The sequence below is a fragment of the Jatropha curcas genome, chromosome 2, assembly GCF_041381405.1.
Source record: "Jatropha curcas cultivar XTBG-Jc1 chromosome 2, XTBG_Jcur_1.0, whole genome shotgun sequence".
Lineage (NCBI taxonomy): Eukaryota > Viridiplantae > Streptophyta > Magnoliopsida > Malpighiales > Euphorbiaceae > Jatropha > Jatropha curcas.
Genome location: NC_143152.1, coordinates 23,184,828 through 23,194,067, shown reverse-complemented (window position 1 = coordinate 23,194,067; position 9,240 = coordinate 23,184,828). Strand labels below are relative to the sequence as shown.

Below are 9,240 nucleotides of genomic sequence, written 5' to 3'. Positions count from 1 at the left end.
GAGATGGAAGTTGTTTTAGTTCATGCTTAGGTGGTTCCTTTTCTTTTTCATTCAGGATGCTTGGTTCATTCATGTTATTTTCGACATGCAAAGTGCTTTCCACACATTCATCAACAACATCAATTCGAAAACAGTCTCCATAGTCCATAGGAAGTTTACAAGATTTAAGTACATCAAATACAATCTCCTCCTGTCCAACTCTTAAAGTCAACTTACCCTCACAAACATCGATCAATGCTCTTGCAGTTGCAAGAAAAGGCCTTCCAAGGATTAGAGATCCTTCCCTGTCTTCATTAATGTCAAGAATAACAAAATCAACAGGAAAGATGAATGTACCTACCTTTACAAGTACGTCTTCTACAATTCCTCTAGGATATTTAATCGAACGATCTGCTAGTTGCAAAGACATCCTTGTTGGTTTGAGCTATCCCATACCTAGCATCTTAAAAACTTCATAGGACATAAGATTAATGCTAGCACCTAAATCCGCCAAAGCTTTTTCAAAGTCAAGATTACCAATGTTACAAGGGATAGAAAAACTTCCTGGATCTTTTAACTTTGGAGGCAATTTGTTTTGGATAATTGCACTGCACTCCTCCGTTAACATTACCGTTCCTTGATCATCAATTTTTCGTTTCTTGCTCAAGATATCTTTTAGGAATTTAGCATAGCTAGGCATTTGAGCAAGAGCTTCAGCAAAAGGAATATTGATTTGAAGCTTCTTAAACACATCCAGAAACTTGAGGAAGCTCTTGTCATCTTGTGCTTTCTTTAATCTTTGTGGAAAGGGAACAGGGGGAACATAGGGTTTTACCTTTTCCTGTTCTTCTAAGTCAATGGTAGGCACCTTTGGTTGTTCTTTTTCTTCCTTCTCTTTCCTTGGTGGTTCATCTAATTGTTTGCCACTTCTCAAGGTGATAGCCTGCACTTGTTCTTTTGGATTCTTTTCAGTATTGCTAGGTAATGTACCTTGAGGTCGAGATGCCATCATGTTTGCAAACTGCCCTAGCTGAATTTCCAAATTTCTTATTACAACCTGCTGGATTTTATGGTTCTCTCTAGTTTCATTCATGAACTCCATGTGTGATTTGGAAAGAGCAGTGAGGAGATCATCATGAGATTTCTTTTCCGGAGGATGGAACCCTGGTGGTGTATTCAAGGCATTGTTAGGATTACCATAGCATAGATTAGGATGATTCCTTAACCTGTTATCATATGAATTTGAATAAGGGTAATTCTTTCTTCCTTGATTCATCACATAGTTCACTTGCTCCAAAGTTTGTGGATTTAAAGAGTCCATGATGCATTCTCCAATTCCATGTTGTCCATTGCACCTATCACAAACTTGCATAACAGAATTTACAGGATTAGTAGTTAACATGTCCAATTTCCTTACCATGTTATCTACTTTGGCATTAAGTGCTGTAATGGCGTCTATTTCATAGACTCCTGCAGTTCTTCTTCTTTCGGTATTGTTTTGGTAGTGGCTGTTGCTTGCCATTTCCTTTATCAACTCATACGCTTCATCAATTCCTTTCTTTTCAAAGGATCCACCTGCAGCTGCATCTAAAGTAATTTTGATGTTAGGAGATAATGCATTATAGAAAGTTTGTACCTGTAACCACTTGGGCAAACTGTGATGTGAGCACTTTCTTAACAAGTCCTTGAATCTTTCCTAAGCTTCATACAGGCTCTCTTGATCATGATGAGCAAATGTTATTATCTCATTGCGCAACTTGGTGGTTTTTGAGGATGGAAAGAATTTAGCTAGAAATTTTTGAGCTAATTCATCCCATGTTGTAAAACTTCCAGCGGGACACGATTGTAACCATGATCTAGCTTTATCCCTAAGAGTGAATGGGAAAAGTCTTAATTTGATTGCATCTTCCGAAACACCATTTTGTTTGAAAGTGTCACAAATTTCCAGAAAATTGGTGATGTGAGCATTAGGATCTTCACTAGGCAAAACCCCCATATTGGATCGAGGTAGAGAGCATTTGGATAATTGCGGGTTTAATCTCAAAGTTATTAGCTTCTACCCTAGGTCTAGTAATACTTGAGGTTGTCCCATTCAGATTAGGTGTTGTATAATCCCTTAAGGTACGGACAGGATGTTGAAGTGGTGGCCCGACTATGTTTTCATTCTCGTTTTCGTTTTCGTTGGCCATGTCTGCTTGTTGTTCGAGTTTTATTTCTCGTGCTTTTCTTGCAGCGTTGTGCCTACGACAGGTTCTTTCAATTTCCGGATCAAAGATTAGAGGTTCAGTCTTCCTTGATCTTCTTTGCATAAAAGACCTGGAATAGTCCTTAAAAGAAAATTAAATAAAAATAAAAGAGTGTCTAAATTAATAACAGGGTAATTCGTATTGATATTGATACGCCAATCCCCGGCAACGGCGCCAAAAACTTGACAGCGTTTTTCACAAGTGTACGAAATCGCAACAAGTAATATAGAGTAAGAGAGTATCGTATCCACATGGATTGTTTATCAATTACCAAAATTATGTTAACCTATTATTATTTAGACGATGGTAAGAGAAAATTGCTATAAGGTAAATAACTTTAAAGTAAAAACAGAAGAGATCAACACAAAATTCAGGTGAAAAGAAATCAGAGAACTAAGCTACTAGGGAAATTGATTTCACTTAATTCTATCCAGCTTATTCTATTAGTTCATCAATCAACTTTAATTGTTCAATTAGGAGAAACAACCCTAAAGTTACTAACAAGCTCTCCCGATTTATTGTTAGCTATTCTAATCCAGTTTAATTACCTATCTTTTAATAGTAAAATTAAACATAAATCAGATCATTAGGTTTTATGGTTGTTTTGTGAGTTCACAACTTAATACCTTATTAACTTACGAAAACCCCCCTTGAGTCAAACCATATAGCTTCCGCATCAAGTTATTATTCTCAAGTAAATTATTATCTTTTTCATATCAATAACCCTTCTCCCGAATGTGATTATTGAAATAACTCAATCCAGGGGAAATTTTCTGCCTGGAAGCATTAAGTACAATAATAATTTATAACGAGAACAAAGAAAAACAAATCTAATATTATAAACTGGAATCGAATTAAATTATATCAAATCCCTAGTATAAGAATTTAGCTGGACATAGTAATTAAATTAAACTCAATCATACTTGAATCATTCATCATATTTAAAGACAATAATAAAAGAAAGAACAAGATGAAGAGTTTAGAATAAAAATTGTATCACAACTATGTGGATGGCTTCCTTGATTCTTGGCACAATTATTTGATGCTTGAAATCTTTTAGAGAGAGAGAATTATGTAAAGGATTGCACAAAAACCAGATCCCCAGCAATGAGAAGTTTCCCTCTTTATATAGAGCTCCTGGAGGTGAGTCTGATTCCTTTTAGGAAAATAGAATCCTTATTTAGTGCAAAATCCTTTATAGGAGATCATGACTGTTTAGGCTTTTGATTTCCTCTTGATTAGGACTCCTTTTTCTCCCAAAATAGGTCTAGGTCTTGTTTAGTGTGTTTAGGAAACTCCCCGAGGTCGGCCCATGTGAGAAAAAGCTTGATTTGCGTATCTAGTTCACGCTGGTTCCGCCTGCACAGCACGGGCGTGCTTCATGGCACGGGCTGGGTGTGCTTTAATCTGGAAGTCTGGCTAGTGAAGCACGGGGTGTGCTAGGCAGCACGGGCTAATTATTCAATAAAGCACAGGTGTGCTACCAAGCACAGGCAAGGCGTGCTGTCTTCTGGAAGTCTGCTTAGGATTGCCATGGGCGTGCTAGGCTTGACACGCCCTGGTCCCTTTGTAGCACGACCGTGCCTTTTGACACCTCCCTAGCCGTGCTCTCTTCTGTCTCTCCTTTCGTTTCCTTACCTTCTAGCACGGTTGTGCCTTCTAGCACGGCCTGGGCGTGCTAGAAGCTAAGTGTCTTGCATTGTAAAGCTCTTTTCTGCGCCAATTTCCTACAATTTTCTCTTAGATCAAGCAGGTTAAGAATCAAGGGAGCTTTGAACACAATTATACTAGAAGTGAATTAAAATTAAATTAAAGTAATAAAAACTTACTGAAATTTTAATAAAAACTATATTAAAAACACTATGAAATTAACACCTATCAAGATGCTTTTCACATTTATTATGATGAACACTCATCCAATCAAGCACATGTCACAACATCAACATCCATAAATAATATCACCTTCAAGTAATCACATAAAATGGATATTGGTCAATGGCCTCACAAAACCCTCGATAAGTCATCCTCACATGGTTTGTCCTCTCATACGTATGCACCAGGAAACCGATCTCGCATACATGGCCAACTGATCTATTCCTTACTTGACCAGTCTTCATATTATTTTTCCATTCTCTCTTTTTTTCCACTACCAATAGGAGGCCACCCTGTAGGTTTACCATGTCATTCATATCATAATTCATCAGGTGCACACAGGGTGCAGATCTCCCACACATGGCCAACGGTCCCGGACCGTCTTCACATCCTATGGTGACCCACTTCATCCCAATTCCATCAGCAAGCAAGACACAATATAGCCACATCACAAGTAATCCAATCAATTTACATAATATATTAAATCGCATAGAAGATTAATAAGCACATATGAATGTAATTATGGAATGTATATTATTATATATAATTCTCATATGCTTATCATATTATAATATATATGGTGGATCATAACATAAGTAATTGTGTTTTTATAATATAGTATTTAAAGAGTGAAAGTGAGTATCATCTGTATATATATATTTATAAGATGTGAAATGATCTATGCATATATGCAAATGATGGTGTGCATTATTTATTATTACTTATAGTGATAACAGATAGAGCAAACTTTAGCTTGAATTTTGATTAGCAGGAGAGGTAGACGAACTCGGACGATTTAGATAAAACATAAATATAAAGGAAATGACTACATTAAACAAATGACTTTTCTTGAATAAGAAATTAAAGAATTAATCTAAATTTTATCAATATTTTTTATGACGTTTCCCCTAAAATAGAATTTTTCACCTATTCAAGTATTAACCATTTAATATAATTATTGATTATTGCTCACAAAGCCCATCCATCTAGCAATTAATCAATTCAAGTATCCAACTGCTATAAATAGCAATTTATATTCAACTCTTAGCTCGTTAATTAATAATAGACCTTCAATTTGATCTCGGTACATCCTCATGTATCATTTTAATAACCTATTTTACCATCACCTTAATTCATATAATATAACCTTAATCTCCACTACAAAAAAAATGGCATTTTGCGACCGACCAATCGGTCGCAAAATGCCAAAAAATCGGTCGCTAAATTCAATTAGCGACCGATATTTGTTGGTCGCAAATATGCTCGTCGCAAAATATTTTGCGACCGATTTTTTCGTCAGTCGCAAATTAGCGACCGATAAATCGGTCGCAAAATGATCGCAGAAAATTCTGTCGCAAGTCGGTCGCAAATCGTAAATTTAAAATTTTTATTTGTGGTCGCTAATCGGTCGCAAAATTGAAAAAATTAAAAAAAATAAATATTATTATAAAACCATAATTTTTTCGCACCTGTGAAAATTGACACACACACACACACACACACACACACATATATATATATATATATATATATATATATATATATATATATATATATATATATATATATATATATATCACAAACGCAATTCAAAAACAATATAAAAATGTAACAAAATGTCACAAAACAAATGACTAACTAAAAAGAACACTAATATCAAAACCAACTCAACTCCATAAAAAAAAAAAAAAAAAGAACTAAAATCAGTGAACTTATTCAACATATATTATAGCCACCCAGAAAAATATGTTCCACTTCTACATTAATGACAGTTGCAAATACAGTGCTTTGCAGCACCATATTCCAACTCCTTATGTTGTAGCCTATAAATTAGGGTGACATGGCCCCTCTTTTAAAAAAATTGTCACCCGATGTTACTTTCATCTTCTCTTTCAATTTGCTTTTTTTTTTTTTTTGTGGACAACATCCTTTACCTGGCTCTTCAACATATCAATCATCTATGGCTCACTGCACCGCTCATTATTGCTGGGTACTGCAGAACTTGGTATCTGAAGGGATTCACTAGTTCCGCAACGTTCCCAATTGCAATATCATTTTTTCTCGAAAATAATTTCCACAACTGCTCCACATACTGTCAAACAACAATTATATTGCGACATTAAACGGTCATAATTTTGGGTAACAGAAATTTATCATTAACATATGATAAATATACTACTGTGATTCATCCCTTCGTTACAATGAGTTTAGGTTGCATTACCTTATTCATGACTCTGACAAATACTCGGATGATAGCACGGTACACATTACCTTTGCCAACATATAATTAGCAAGAGAGACAACCCAATATATACAAAATGTAACAAGTGTAAAAGGTATGATTTATTATTAGCTCTTGTAACAAGTGTAAAATATCAAATGCTTGAAACTAAAAAGCAATAAGTAGACCTCATATTGGGAAGATAACAATAAAATGAAAAGTACTTCAACCTTGGAGCTACATATTTAATGGTAAACATAATTTTAATCTTTGTATCCTAAAATAGTAACTACAAACTTGAATAAATGGTCCATTGATTAGGAAATAGTTCAACTTTAATTGGAAAGAGTTACAACTTTAACTTCAAAGTATAAGCAAATTGACACATTATTCAAACTGACTTTAAATTTGTCCATCAAATCTTTTTCTATTTTGTAACTCCTTATCTGCTGCCATTGGTAAATTACAAATAATTTTAATTTGAATATAACATATTTTCCTATTCTAAACTGCATGTTGATTATATCATGTCATTACTATTCAATGTTATTCTTATTATTTAACGTCTTATTTTTCTCACTTGATTTATTTGTGATCCAATATCTGCATATAAAAATTAATCCTTTTGTTTGTATTTATCAAAGGGTAGAAATAGGGGATAGAAGAATTCTTCAGTACCGAGTATAATTAGCCCCTAATTAGACCCTAATAATTATTTAGTTTATTCATATTTCTTGTGCTAATTGCATGCAATTTCACTTGTAGCTAAATCTTTCAAGTCCTAAACTATTACTTCAAACATGTATCATACATAATAAGCTTTTTGAATCATCTAATATAATTGATATGGTCTTTGAATGTATGACCAGAATATAGCACTTAGCCTAAAAAAACTACTTTAATATTCACTTATATCCACTCTCATTGGTCAATATATGATACTACAAAATTTGAAAAACAATATTCACAAATAATAGGACATGGAGATCGCACTAGGATGCACAACAGGTGGTTGCTCCATTCCAATTGTCCTCTTCTATATTAATGAATTTAAAAACATTAAAACACACTTTGATTTAACGAAAACAGACTACTATTTGGTTAAAACTTCATAATCATTTAACGAAAATAAGTTACCATTTTCCAAACCAGATTTTCCAAATAAAAAAAATCACAACAAACAGTTTGCTACCATTTATGGTCTCCTTAACGTGTAAAGAGAAAGATGAATAAGAGTGTCTCGATCAAATAAGGCATGATAATTAAAAATAATAAAAAAAACAAAGATAAAAAATAACAATTACAGAATGATTAACAAGGAGATGTCAATCAACTTTTAATAATGAAAAAATTAAATCAAATTGTAATTACTTGTGAATCTTCACCCGATGAATGCAGCTGAATCTGAGAAGAGGATAGGATAATACAACGAAGAGAAGAGATGAAAGGGTTTTGTTGAGGTATTTTTGTTCAATTCAGCTGGGCATCTCTAAAACATGGTGTGCGTTTGAGCGCTCTAATATTTTGCCCTAAAAAATTATATAGGTAGTGGTAGATATTTAACAATTCGCCCCTAATTTAGTGCCCTAAAAAAAATCAAAAAAAAAAAAAAAATTGCAAGACTTACCTCAACTTGTGTCCAAATAGCAATGGAGTGACCGGAGTTGCAATGGAGCAGAGATGGCGGCGACAGGCGGGCTGGAGCGGCGTCAGCATGGACTGGAGTGGCGCTGCGAATGGAGGAGAGGAGAGGAGGAGGAGAAGAAAGAAAGAAGAAGAAAGAAGAAGGAGGCGTCTAGCATTTAAAGCCCTAAAATTTGTGACCGACTGGTCGGTCGCAAATGTCCTTAATATCGGTCGCAATTTTTTAACTCGGCAACGTCGTTTTACTTCGCAATAAAATTGCGACCGATTTGCGACTAAACCTGTCGGTCGCAAAAAATCGGTCGCAAATCAGTCGCAAATTGATCTCAGAACTTATTCCTAATTTTGAAGTGCGCAATTTTGCGACGGAAAAAACGTTGTCGCAAATCGGTGGCAAAATCGGTCGCAAATCCATAGTACACTAGTCACAAACTGAAAAACAAACTCGCGGAAATTTTTGGCGTTATAATTAGTGACTTTTTGTCTATAGGTCGCAATTCGGTCGCAAAATTGCGACTGATTTTAGGCTGTCGCAAAAATCGGTCGCAGATCGGCGATTTTTTTGTAGTGCTCGAAATAATTGCTACCTTTCCATTAATAAATTTCTCTTTTTCCTTAGATTATTTTCTAGTCTCCAAAATAACTTGTTAAGTATTTAATTTATTTCCTCTTTCAATTCATTGCTCAAATGTATACCAATTCAAGACTTCATAAACTATTTCTTCATTTTGACATATGATTATTAATTCGGATTTATTTAAAGACAATTACATACTATAATATTGGCAATATTTACATATATTCGTTAAAATAACTTTAGCTCTACAATAAGTGATGCCTATTAAAATAATAGGTCTTACTCTATTCATATTTTTGTACTATATCTCAAGGAATTCGTTCTAAGACTTCACTTAATTTATGGTCCGTCCTTAACCGTCAATCCAAACTAAATTATGAACTCAAATTCTTCTTTTATAGTTTAATGTACAATATATTTATCTAGTCCAACCTACCATAAAACTATGCTATAATTCCCATCAATATTATTATCAAAGTTCTTCAATTAAATTTATTTAACAGTAATTAAAATTTACCTTAATTTATTAAAGCTTTCTAATCAAATTAATACTCACAAATAATTTATTCAAATTTATTAAAACTCTTTAATTATAATTAATATTTTTAAACTATATTAGAAAAATACCCAAAATATAGTACTGTCAGGGTGGCTTGGCCGGATCCGACTAGAGTGGCGGCTGTGTTCGCAGGAACGAAGAG

The 9,240-nt window shown here is 34.1% G+C and overlaps 1 long non-coding RNA gene and 1 other non-coding gene across 3 annotated transcripts; one reads left to right on the top strand and one right to left on the bottom strand.

Annotated features, from left to right (window-relative positions):
• Positions 1-1,632: 1,632 nt before the first annotated feature.
• On the top strand, positions 1,633-1,738 carry LOC149498424 (small nucleolar RNA R71). The gene has a single exon (XR_016319844.1). It is a non-coding gene; the product is annotated as a small nucleolar RNA R71 (small nucleolar RNA).
• A 4,037-nt stretch (positions 1,739-5,775) lies between these two features.
• On the bottom strand, positions 5,776-8,286 carry LOC119371567 (uncharacterized). Of its 2 annotated transcripts, XR_005179198.2 has the most exons (3): positions 7,946-8,268; positions 7,690-7,847; positions 5,776-6,189 (listed from the first exon to the last, which is right to left on the bottom strand). It is a non-coding gene; the product is annotated as an uncharacterized LOC119371567 (long non-coding RNA). The 2 variants fall into 2 exon arrangements; XR_016319481.1 differs by lacking the exon at positions 7,690-7,847 and having other exon boundaries at positions 7,946-8,286.
• Between the last annotated feature and the right edge of the window lie 954 nt (positions 8,287-9,240).